The sequence below is a fragment of the Nicotiana tabacum genome, chromosome 22 (assembly GCF_000715075.1).
Source record: "Nicotiana tabacum cultivar K326 chromosome 22, ASM71507v2, whole genome shotgun sequence".
Lineage (NCBI taxonomy): Eukaryota > Viridiplantae > Streptophyta > Magnoliopsida > Solanales > Solanaceae > Nicotiana > Nicotiana tabacum.
In genome coordinates this window covers 176,266,080-176,279,889 of record NC_134101.1, presented here as the reverse complement: position 1 = coordinate 176,279,889, position 13,810 = coordinate 176,266,080, and the positions used below count along the sequence as shown (strand labels likewise).

The window sequence follows — 13,810 nt, the reverse complement described above, 5'->3', positions numbered from 1 at the left end:
ATTTTCATGAACATATATTTTTTATTTAATCTTCATTTATAACTCAAGCAAATTATTATTTAAATGATTTTTAAAATATATATATATATATATATTTTAGTATAGAATATACGCGCGTTAAGACTAGTTTTCATAAATGTGCGTATGAGAAATCAAGCACTCGACCGAAGCTAATCAACTAGTGTACTCTGAACTGTGTACGCACAAGATTATAACAGCTAATGCGAAATTGCTTTCTAAAGGACAGGCCACCGCTCCGCTCTTTAGAAAATTCCAAATTAAAAATATTTATGTGTTAATTAATTTACGACGACAAAGGTCAAGAAAGGGGTGGTGGCGCAGTTGGCTAGCGCGTAGGTCTCATAGCTTTACGAGTAATCCTGAGGTCGAGAGTTCGAGCCTCTCTCACCCCAATTTCCCTTTTGTTTTTCCTAGAATGGCCAAAAATATCCTTGAACTAACGGAAAAGATCTAAATATACCCTTCATCCACCTATTTTGTTAAAAATGTCACTCGCTTACCTTATGGCTCATTTGTGCCCTTCAAACTAAGAAGTTTTTATTTTTTGCTTTTTAAAAATTATTTATTATGTGCCGAATTCCTATTGGACGAAATTAAACTCATCCACCCAGACCGTTCCTCTATAATGCCCTAACCCAACATACCCGCCCCATGACTCAAAATCCGTTAAAATAAAATCATTTGCTTCTTTGAACTCGAAGCTTCAATGGAGTTTTTTTTCAAGTTCAACCAATACAAAATTATCATGTGTCCAACCCGCCGAAGAAACTTTTATAAACCTCAAATAATAAACCACACTCTCGACACATATTTAATATAGATAGAAAATGGGTTAACAAAGAATAATATGGGTAACCATATTATTCATGATTTTTTAAATATGATCACTTTTGGGATAATTCCTAGTCTTCCAAGCTTGAGGAACCCTCAATTTGAGTCTTTACAATTGAGGGTAAAAATTATTTATTATGTGCCGAATTCCTATTGGACGAAATTAAACTCATCCACCCAGACCGTTCCTCTATAATGCCCTAACCCAACATACCCGCCCCATGACTCAAAATCCGTTAAAATAAAATCATTTGCTTCTTTGAACTCGAAGCTTCAATGGAGTTTTTTTTCAAGTTCAACCAATACAAAATTATCATGTGTCCAACCCGCCGAAGAAACTTTTATAAACCTCAAATAATAAACCACACTCTCGACACATATTTAATATAGATAGAAAATGGGTTAACAAAGAATAATATGGGTAACCATATTATTCATGATTTTTTAAATATGATCACTTTTGGGATAATTCCTAGTCTTCCAAGCTTGAGGAACCCTCAATTTGAGTCTTTACAAATTTAAAAGTTAAACTCATTAGTTATCCATTGGTTATCCATTTTCGAAGTAGATAATTTGATTCTTATGCATATTTAACCCATTTTTAAAAAATTTATTATACAATCAATTTTTAGTGAATAATATGGATAAATAACTATTCTTTTATCCATTTTGGCCCCACTAATTTAAGGTGAGAAAATCATGAGAAATGAAGAAAACTCAGCAAGTTATCATGCTTTTTGTTGATCAACTTAATTGAGTGTCTATTTTACCTCTGTGAAAATAATTTTGCTCCAATTATTCATATCTGTTACATATATCTTATACTAGTGTAAAATGGCCTGTGCTGAGTCCAGGCCCAAACTTATATTATTTTATAAAAAGAATGGATAAATTTCTATGAAATGCATCCGTTTATTGTTATTTAAGATATAGTTTGAGAAACTCAATTCGTGAGGGGTTAAAAGAGAGTAATATAGCTATATTAAACTCATCGCAATATAGCACTTTGAATAATCCTTTGGATCCCATGTCTGTAATGGGACATGCAGTAACATTTTTTATTTATTTATCGTTCTATTTTTACTCATCCGGAAAAAAATAACTTTGTTTCTATTTAATATAATTAGTCTAAACCGTAGAAACTTCAGTTGATAGCAGAACAAAGAAAATAAATTCAAGCCAAAAAGATCATATTTATTGCTAATCTTTGGTTGCATTAGTTCTTCTTTAAAGAATAAGTTGATTTTGATCAACTTTAGTATAAGTTACAACAGTAATATCCCAACAATGTTTTTACTATCACCCCCCACATCAAGGCGTTAAAGTATCGAGCAACATTCAGTCTCTCTTATGATTAGAAGTATTTACAGTTAACAGAGGTAGAGGTGTCTTAACTCAATAAGTACAGTCAGGCTACGCTACACTTTAATAACCAGGAATAGATATCAATAAGAAAATGGCCATAAAGAAATAAAACGCAATGAAATGCAAGTGGCCACATCCGAGAATGCTGCAGTATACCATCTGGAACCTAGGAAAAGTCTACAGGTAGTCATGCCTATATACCATCTTGTCTAAGAAGGAATCTCAAAGGAACAACAGATTCTACATTCAATTCTACCATCCTGATACAAATAAGACACTTATGTCCCAAGCAGCATATTCGGAAATGAACGACAACATACCCAATATTATCTCTATTATATAGGGCTTAAGTCTTTCGGTGTTTCAAGTCACCTTCCAAGTCCTCCCTCTTTCTTGTACAATCTTTCCATGTCGTACAAAATCACACAGCATTGCGGAACGACCTAATTTCCATATCTCATTTTCGCTTACGGCTCCGTTCATTGCACTTGGAACTGCAAAATGCGCCTAAGTAGTCTTTACTCCAAGGTACAATCTAGGCTTTTAAGTCTTTCTTTAACAACCATTGTTCATTTCCAGCAACACTTCATAAACACCTATTACATACCAACACAATGCATCAGTTAGTAGACAAATCTAACATCATGAAATTGTAGGGGGAAGCTTAAATCTATTACTTTTAGGAAAGCTCCACCAACATGTTCACTTTTCAATGTAATCACAATCTGTCACAATTGATCCACAGAAGTTGATGCTTCTGTCTCTATTCGTAAGCAATTCAATTACCGAAAGTAATGATATCTCAAGATGAAAATATTGAAATTCTATCAACATACATGAGATTTTTTATTCTATAGACCGACATGTGTTTCATGGTTGTATACCTAAGAATTCATAATGAACCGGAAGGAAGAACAAGCAAGTAGAAAATTGAATGACCTTTTATTGGAGATGGTGGAATGACAAAATTTTACATCAGTATTAACTTTAAATTTCTTGTGAGTTGCAGCAACTCATACACAAAGAGCGAGTCATGTTCATCCATGTTGTCAGGGAAAGCAACAAAGCAACTTGAAGAGGCTAGCATAAAGAAAGCAAAAATTGTGAAGTATCAGATGAAGAGAAACTGATGAGACATATTTATGAGGATTGACTGCGATAGTTAATTGTCAACTACAACGCTAATCAATTCCTTTCATCTCTGCCAAGCCATGCCTGTAGAATCAATTGTGTTACTTCCATTTTTTCGCCTGAAGGAGGAAGAGTACTTTTCATGGATATTGAGCCAAGCTTATCATATTAAATAGGTTGTGGTAGTTTTATGTTATAGCTCATATAAAATCAAAGGAGTACATAAAAAATTCAGTCAGCATATATACAATTGAAAAATTACACAGGAGACATGAGCTAAACTCTAACATTTCGTACAATATGTATATACTATATAGCGCGATGATAAATCCGGCTCTGGAGTTGGGATATTAAAAACATCTCCCGGTCTTATGAAATCAAACTACTATGATATGTCAAAATACTATTTTTAGTTTAGGCAACATACTTTGACTTGTCAAAACTTTAGTTCGTTTTATTCAAATAGCATATTTAACAAGGAATAACCCTTAACACCACTTTTGTAATGGTTATGTTAGTACTAAATAGCAGAAATCTTGGTAGAGATCTTTAACTAATGTTTGTGTTAGGTAATATTTGATAACAATAGGTAGTACTTCTCATTACATAAGTTACAGTCATTTCAAAAAGCTTATCTTGATCTATTTTACCTTTAATTAAACTATGCATCTCACGGGTCACACAGATAGCCCACCTTTACAAAACATCTATTTCGCAATGAGCTAATGCGTTTTATAAGAAGTAATATTATCAGACAACTGCGAACTTTGTCGAAGGCTGAAGAAGCATGACTTATGTCCTCCTCTATCCATGTCTGGTTTTAATCGGGAAATTGCTTATTGCAGAAGAGAATTATATGCATAAAATAGTACCAAATCTTAGCTACTTTAAGATCTTTATATACAATTTGTACTGACAAATGGATACCCTATCAAGATCATCACTTCCGAGAGTGTCCTCTGAGGAAAAAAATACCTATTGTGTTAGTCTGATACGAAAGCACATTCAAAGCCAAAATTTCTACAAACTGCCCCTTCTCTATCGTAGAACTTTTCTTTCTCTGTTTTCCCTCTCATTTTATATTTTTAGGGTTCTACCTAGAAATACACAGATGAAACATTTATAACATACCTAATAGAGATAGTGAGGCGTAATCCAACATCAAGAAACATAAGATCCACCATATTAAGATGTAGTAATAATTCTTTTTATTTTGTTATGATATCATGATACCTTGATATACATAAATGAAAAGTTAAATATACATGATGTCAGCATCGCTAGAGCTAACACATAACCCCAATCACCACCACAAGCTCACATGTAGCGACAACAGCAGATCAGATGCAAATTATATCTAAATTAAAACACTGCATATAGAATCTTATAGAAAAGCCAATTTAGGCAAATTTCCAAGGGCATTCTCAGCAAGCCGCAAGAAGAGAGGTCATACAACACATGTAACTGCCAATACTAAAAAAAATTGGCAGTGAGACTAAGAAGAAAAGATGAAAAACTGAAGGAAAAAAAATGGCACCATTTCGCTGCAATTTTAAGGACTGAAACGAATAATAATAATAATAATAATAATAATAATAATAATAATAATAATAATAATAATAATAATAATAATAATAATAATAATAATAATAATAATAAGAAGAAGAAGAAGAAGAAGAAGAAGAAGAAGAAGAAGAAGAAGAAGAAGAAGAAGAAGAAGAAGAAGAAGAAGAAGAAGAAGAAGAAGAAGAAGAAGAAGAAGAAGAAGAAGAAGAAGAAGAAGAAGAAGAAGAAGAAGAAGAATATGTAGCAGCCTCATGTAGAAGAAGAAGAATATGTATTGTTGCAGAGGGCCTATTGAAAGCACGACCACACAAATAAGAAAAGCTCACTCCAAAGATATATTCATCCAGAATCAACAAAGGCTCTAACCAGCCTCATCATGTTTTTTCTCTGAACCAAACAAAATGCATGTTATTTAGAATATGTAGCAGCTACTCTGGTTATCACTTTGGAACTAGAACAACTGAAAAGCAAAATCGAGAAAAGTAGTGGCAACAATGATGGAACACTTTTGAGCTATTGAATAATATTCTTGATGAGAACGGGTGAAACTGCCAAAAACAGAGATGACATACCTGAGTTCTTAACTTCTACAATGAACTGTACACCCTTAATGCAACAGATTATTTCCAGTACACTTTGAAGATGGTCCAATATATCCTCTGTTTAAAACCAAAATCAAGTGATTGTCCTATGAAGCCAAATTGGTGCTCTCTTCTGTTTCAATATAAGAACCGTTTGAACCTTCTACATATAGCTTCATAACCGGTTTGGGAATTTACATCCACTGAAAATTCTAGCCCTAACCATGAAATTATCATTCTTCATAAAGACCAGCTGGAAGATGAAAACAATAAGCACATAATGACATGAGATGGACATGAAGTAGCAAAAATTGAGAATGATATTGTTATGAGGATACAAGGTATTTTTGCACAGCAGAAAACCCAAGCTTTTTTTATGAAGCAGTAACTAAACACATATAAAAAAATTCTTGGTCTTATATAGACAGTAAAAATCGTAAAAACCATGTGAACATAAAGCACAAAATCATGAATGAGTAAAGTAATTGGAACTTTTAATCCAAAAAAGGTTGAAGTTTATAAGTTTTAAATCAGAAACATGTTGAAGAATGTGGTAAGCACATTAAAGTTAGTGAGTTGTAGTCAATTATTATATCAACTTTAGATCTTTGAGTTAAAACCAAAAAAGGTAGATTTATTTTCAAACCACCATATTCTGATAACTGAATGAAGCTTATCTAACTATCAAGAAGTCACGAAAATGACCTAACTATCAAGAAGTCAAGATTTATTAGCAACTGAGGTTTTCACTTGATTCGTCCCATATTATAAATGAATGTGGGAATATTACTACTCTAGTTATACGAATGTTACAAATATCAGTTAGATATTTTTGTTCTTTTATGATTGTTGTCTGAAAAGGAAGTACCAATAATAGTACTTTCGTTTAAGGCTTGACCTTAAGCTAAACCTAGTTTGAGCTCCAATCAACATATGACTGCTTACGAATTAACTTGAGCTTTAAGCTTTCTGGGGCTCAACATATTATTTAGCCAAACGTTTCATGAGAAATAAAGTTTTCCTTTTCTATGTCATCTATCAAGAATTCAACATACTACCAGACCCTTACAGCTATTTAGTGGTTTATACTACTAAAACAACATCTTCTTCTCCTCGTTCTGAACAGCCTCCTCTACATGAGTGAAATAGCAAGACTTTGAGAACATCTATGGACTTTTATACATTCAGCAGCTTATCAATGTGAGCCAAAAATAAATAGCTCTATCTATATCACAATTTGACCAAAAATGAGATCGTAACTCTATATGCAGATGTTAGTTTAAGTTTCCAAGTCTCACTCACGAAGATCAAGTGTCAAAAACAAACAATTAAAAGATCTTATTGTTGATACTCAATTTTTCCTTGCATATTTTCAATATGCAAAATACTCTCAAAATAGCATGTATATGCATATATAAGTATGTCCCAAGGTTTCAATATTTTTCTCTTATTTTTTAAGGTTTTCTAAATCAATTTATTGCCTTATTTTAGCAAGAAAAGCCCAATAATTATTCCCAAAATTGCCATTTTGGCAATTCACTTATCATATTCTCATATTTATACTAAAATGTAGCTAACATAATTTTTGCATATTTTTACAAAATTTATTTAGTATTTTTTAAGCTTAAATTGCATATAATTGCAATATTAGCCTATTTCAAGATTTAATTTTGTTTATAATTATAAAATTGACTTCAGTATTTTTTATTTTCATTATTATATGTTATTAATTATTTTATCACCTTTAATTTACTCTCAGAAATTAATTTACTATTTTTTATAATTTTAAAAGGGAAAATTGGCTATTTAAATAATAGCCCAATTCGTTTCAATTTTAGCCTAAAATCTGACTCCAAATTGGACCCCAATTTCCAACCCAATTTCAATTAAAACCCGACCCAGGCCCCAATTACCCCTACCCGACCCAAAACCTTATTAAATCCTGGCCGTTGATCTAAAAGATCAACGGCCCTCACTCGTTCTTACCATTTTTAATTCCAAACGACCCCCAATACCCCTCATTTCCTCACTCGTCTCTATCTCTCTACCTCTGGTTCTCTTTAGAACCTTCCCCCTTTCACCTCCTCTCCGATGAGTTCCCTTCATCTTTTCTGGCCACCTTCTGACCTGAATCCATGGGGATTTCACCACCCACCAAGCCACCTATGGCTCATCGCGTTTGGTTACTAGAGCTTCATGACTCGACCACGAAGAGTTGGGTCCAGAACTCTATTGATTCAAGTTCCACGACCATCTCTGGCCTGCTCCGGCGAGCCATGCCTGTTTCGAGCCTGGCCTCGACTCCTCTTGCTTAGATCCAAGCCTTTCTCATCGTTTGGGTTCCTCTGAAAATCCTAGCTTTTGAGGTTTTTCTAATCTCTTTAGATCTATTCCATATCTATACTTTCCCTAATGTTTTTAAATGATTTTTTTTCAAAAAAAAAAATATACTTTCAAAACCATTTCTTTTTTTTTCGATCTAGGGTTTTTGAGTTATTTAGATATTTCTCCGATTTTCTCTTTCTTTCGTGTGTTTCTTCTACTGTATTTTTCTTTACTGTGTTCTTCTGTGTTTCTTATTAAGTTTCCTCTACTGTGTTCTGATTAGTTTTCTTCTACTATGTTGTGTATTAGTTTCTTCTACTATGTTTTCTTTGAGCGCTTCTACTGTATTTTGCATGTTACTCTTCTACCATGTTTCTCATGAGTTTCTGTTGCTGGAGGAACATGTTAAAGGTTTCAGTTCTTTTCTGAGACCTCTGAACCTGTTTCGACTTAATTACTTGCCTTCTCATCTCCGCTCTCGACTCATGGTAGAAATCCTAGAATTTGGGGGGGGGTCTTTCCAAGTTTGGAAACCATTGGCTATGTGATTTGCTTGAACTAGTTTTATCTCAAAAGAAACCCTAACTCTTTCAGACCTATTTCGAGTCTCTGAACTAAGTTTTGAAGTCCTTGTTTTTCATATGATTCTAACTTTTGCTAAACTCTTCTAAGGTCTTTTACACTGGATTTTTGTATGCTGCTAGATGCTACTTCTCTTCTACATTGCTAACCTATGTGACAGCCATGCTCCTATAGTCTATTATCTACTGATTTTGCAATGACACGATATCTTCTTTCAGCTTAACATGTTTGTATGCTCTTTATATGTGTTGGACTTCCCCTCTAAAATGGCTTTCAAATCTTGATTAGTTTCAGACTTCCTTCTGTATAGGTTTGATTTATTTCTTTCCTTATTTGCTTATTTCCCCTATGACTCGATTTAAGTTACTTGACTTTCCTTAACTTTTCTGACTCGGTTCATTGATGGACCATTGATTACAAAATCTTTGATCCTTGATTTACTGGCTACTAATTGATTTTTCTTACCTTATTTATGTAACCGTGTATTTCAAAATTCTGCCCTTAAGTAACTTTATATGTATTTATCCCTAATTGCATGCTTTGCACAAGATGTTTATTTGATTTCTTCCCTTAAATAGTTTTCCCGTTTGAATGTAAGTTCCTTAATTAAAGGAAGTCTTGTGTGATTGATTCTTAATTGATATTCAGTTCCTTAACTGTTTTCTTACCTTATTTCTGCATGTTTTTCACACTATAAATACACGACTCTTTCATTGACACAAGGGCAATCACTCATTCATAGTCTTTTTGAACTCACACTTATACGCAATAGTATTCTCTCTTCTTGTCTGCACTATGGCATGTTTACAAGACCTACTACTTTTCTCTATTTGTTTCTTTGAAACTGGTATGTTCTGATTTAAGCTTTAGCACCACAACAATGTGTTTATTTATGCTTTTGTATCCATGTCTACTTATTGTTTCTGTATAGTTCAATACTTAAATTAGTATGTTGATTTCTTTCTGCCTGTTTCTATTATGAATCCCAAACCCCTGCCCCCTTTGTGTTTGAGCTAAGGTTTAAGGCATGGCAATATGCAAATTATTGTCCATGAATTAAATTTGATTCCTTGGGATCCTAGCCTCTAAATAGTGTGTTCTAACAGGCTTATGGGTGTGCTAGCATTCTCCATTGCTAGGTATGCCCATAACCTGCCCTTGCCACTTTACACTCTCCCCATTCCCCTGAACCCCTATGTGTACTTATTTGTAACTGTTTCCTTTCCCCCTTTCCCCCTCTCAGAATTTTGTTCCTGCACTTGCACTCTCTCTTAGTCTTTAAGTTCTGCCCCCTCTTGTGAGCCTTGCTTTGGGACCTTGAGTTCCCTCTGAACTTGGACACTTGAGGGCTGGCCTTTCCACACTGCACTTGTCTTAATCTGGTAATACGTTTGGGTGTGAACACTGCCCGGAGTTCATTTGAGACTCTTAGGGAACTCTGACACGCTCAAATGGGAGAAAGACTTTGGATCATGAATCTCTTGGAGTTAGTTTACCTCATATTTCATACATGAAGTCTGAATCAGGCTCTCTTTGGTTGTACTTTTAATTTTTAATGTATTCTTTTACTTTATTCTAGGCTGTAATAATTTTGTAATAAACATTTGGGGCTGATTATTGAAAAGGGCGGGTAATTATGTATGCAAAAAAAGGTAGATACCATGTCTATAGGAATTCTGAATTCTGCATTCTCACATAGATACCATGTCTATAGAAATTCTGAATTTTGCATTCTCACATAGATACCACATCTATAGGAATGCTGAATTCTGCATAAATACCACGTCTATAGGTTTTCGAATTCTGCACATTCAAATGCATGTAGAAGCATGTCTATAGGGAATTCTGAATGTCCATTTTCATATAGAAATCATGATCATAGGTCTGCTACTCTCGTCTAGAAATCATGCCTATAAGTCAATCTGAATTCTACATATGCATATAGAAAATATGCCTATAGGTCTTTCTGAATCCTGTATATCCATTTTTCTCATATAGAAATTGTGTTCATAGGTCTTAAACAAATTTCTGCACCTAGATACCATGCTCATTGGACTTAAACATTTAATTGCACTTAGGTATCATGTCTTAAACAGAATTCAGCAGCTAGTTATCATGTTCATAGGTTTAAGACGAGTTTTTTGCATTTTTATATTACGTCTACAAGGTTTTAAAATCTGTAACGCCTAGAAAGCATGCTTATAGGAGTTTCTAATTGAATCTGATTTGCCTCACTTTATGTTAGATATAAAAATCAAGTAACAATAGATACTGTCAGTTGCAAAGCTTATAATCAATTTGTTTGAATTCTGCCTTTCTTTTAATAATCTGAGTCTCTCACTTAGCCAGTTTAACGAGTATGCATATAGGGTTTCAAATAATTCATTTCAAGTTTTACTGTCTTTTGAATCATGCCTATAGTACCTTTGTCCTAACACTTAGGCAAGACTTAGGGTAATAACTGTAACTGAATCTGTTCTATTAACTACAACCAGCATGCAGACCTGATTCGAGCTTCTTATCTGAAATATGCCATAAATCAGTCTGCCTCAACCTCTAAGTTCTTTCACATTCAGTATTTAATCAGACCCTAAACAATACGTGCAAGACATGCTAAATTACGTGCTTCTTTGACTAAAGGAGGTATATCTGAGCCCTTTTGCCTGTTTTATGCTATCCCCCAATTTGTTATACATGTTCTTGCATGTCGCCTTAGAATTTTACCTTTGAAATTAAAATAAGCCGATATCTCTTCCCTTTAGGATTAGTAGTCCTAAATGCCTCCGGGACTGACAGGATTGGGGCAGATAATAGCATGCAATGAGTAAACGAGACCATTCCGCGCTTTAATACCTTAACGAGGTAGGAAGGTAGATATGGATATGATGACCACGCGATAATGTCACGCGTAACCCCTCATTGAGGAGTGATTACCGGGCATTGTGTGGGGTGATCCATATTAGTAATAAACCTAGAACCCTCTTTCCTTTATTTCTTATCTCTTTTAAAGAATTTCAAACTCTTTTTTTAAAGAAAAGTCAGCTTTCTTTTAGTTCTTTCCAACTTTATTTGTTTGTAAACCCTTATGTGAAAATCCTCTCTTATTTGAAGCTTTATTTGTTTACGTGTTATTTGCACCTAAGTTCATAACAATAGTCTGACCGGGAACCACACTAGTGGATCTTGAGGGGTGCCTAACACCTTCCCCTTGGGGTAATTTCAAATCCTTACCCTATCTCTGGTTACTCAAATCAAACTCTCTTGGTGTCCTAATGCACCCTAATCATTAGGTGGCGACTCTTCAAATTCAAACCCAATTCTCAAAAGGGAATAAGTTGTCCTCCCAAATGTCATAAACCCGATTTTGCTCGAGAAAAAGAGGGCGCGACAGCGTGGCGACTCTGCTGGGGATTCTTAGGCTTTTACCATTTCAGACTATTATTGTGAATTTATGCTTCTTTATGCGCAATTATCTATTTATTTCTTTCAAGCATTCAATTTTTCTTTTCGATTGCAAAACTGACTTGTCTTTTGTTTCTTTCCCTTATTACTTTCCTTTACTGCCGCTTTAAATTATGAAAACACTGTTGTATTTACTGCTTTCCTAACGTGCAAATATGTGACAACCTACTTTAATTGTTGCATAATCATGCTCAACATCATATTCCACTTATGCCAAACAAAATACCATAGCAACGCTTATAATGAGTGGTTACGCTCTTCCGATATTATCACCCCTTTAAATCCGAAAAAGGCGTATTTGCGGTAAAATCAATCGATCAATGGTGTAGTCGATGGTTCCGTTCCTTTCCCTCTTGAGTTGTTTGTTCAAGGGTACTAGTCTAAAACTCCGTAGAAACCTTACTCTGTTTGAACTGTGCATGCATCATGGTCAAACCTAGCTGAGTCAGTTATGTTGTCCGCATAATGACTCTTTAAGATAGTCTTGTCCAAAGTCCACTAGGTTTCCCTAAGATCCAAACGGACACCATCATGTTCTGTGCCTTTATTTGGAGAACTAAATGTTTTTATGCCAATTATTGATATTTAATAGTCGAGTCCGGTGGGGGTAAGGGCCTAACCCTTTTGTCTTGCAAAAATATGAGGCAGGAAGTCCCCAGATTCGGCATAGTCACCAACATCTACCCAAAATTGCTAAGTTGGTGGGTGGATCTTCATTCCAGTAATCAGACTCTTGTCCGGAAATATCTAGGCAATCTACCTTCTCTTCTAGAGATTCAACCCAACAACAAGATCATAGAAGCTGCTACTTTGTTCTGGGACTGTGAGAGGGTTGTATTCCGCTTTGGGGACATTGAAATGACACCCTTGCTAGAAGAAATAAGAGGATTAGCTGGTATACCATGGGAAACTCCAGGTTTGTTAATGCCGGAAAACTGCAAGGGAAGAGGTTTCCTCAAAATGATGGGTCTAAAGAAGAATCCAGACTTGACATGCTTGAAAGAGTCGTATATTCCCTTTGATTATTTGTACGAGAGGTACGGTCACATCAAATCTTACCGTACTTATCCTGACAAGTTCGCCCTCACATCCTTGGGACATATTCATCGAAGGGTCTTTGTCTTCGTGTTTTGCTTCCTGGGGATGATAGTGTTTCTAATGAAGAAAGCAAGGATCCACACCAGGCTAGCTATGGTAACCAAAACTCTAATGGGGGGAATTGGCAGGCAACCATTCAGCATTGTGCCCATGATTATTGCGGAGATATACCAAGCCTTGAAGAAGTGTCAACGAGGAGCCGAACGCTTCGAGGGCTGCAATTTGCTACTTCAGCTCTGGCTCATGGAGCATCTCCAAAGGGGTGAATACCGACATGAAATTCAGCGAAGAGATTGAGACAATCATATCGCTTTCCATCATCCGAAGCGAATGAACTATATGCCCAACATGTTCGCCCAGCCAAAAGATGCTAGATGATGGGTAGAGTTATTTGATAACCTTACCGAGGACCGGGTACAATGGATGTTTGAGTGGTTCCCTACTGAGGAGTTCATCGCCCAATCCAGGGATGCGCCGTTTCTGATATTAATCAGTCTGAGAGGAACCTACCCTTATGTCCCTCTCCGATTTATGAGACAGGCTGGTAGAAAACAGGTTATACCAAGGGTCGACAAGATGAGTCACTTCCTGGCTAACTTCCAAGCTGATGACAGTCCTTATAAGTGCCAAGCTCAGCATATGTGGCATTGCAAGATCATCATGGGAAGAGATACTATCGAGCCAGACAGATACCATGCTGGTTGTACTCCACACTATTCAGGCTGGCTAGAGGATAATCATAATGGTCTGGGTCAACCCGGGTTTGTTCGAGGTCATAGAATCATAGATGAAAAGGCCGAGGCACAGGTCAAATACAATCAACTGCGCAAGAGGATACGAGAATGTGA

General features: G+C 35.3%; 1 non-coding gene across 1 annotated transcript; it reads left to right on the top strand.

The window, feature by feature from the left end:
* Positions 1-327: 327 nt before the first annotated feature.
* On the top strand, positions 328-413 carry TRNAM-CAU (transfer RNA methionine (anticodon CAU)). The gene is given in 2 exon segments: positions 328-365; positions 378-413. It is a non-coding gene; the product is annotated as a tRNA-Met (tRNA).
* Positions 414-13,810: the final 13,397 nt, after the last annotated feature.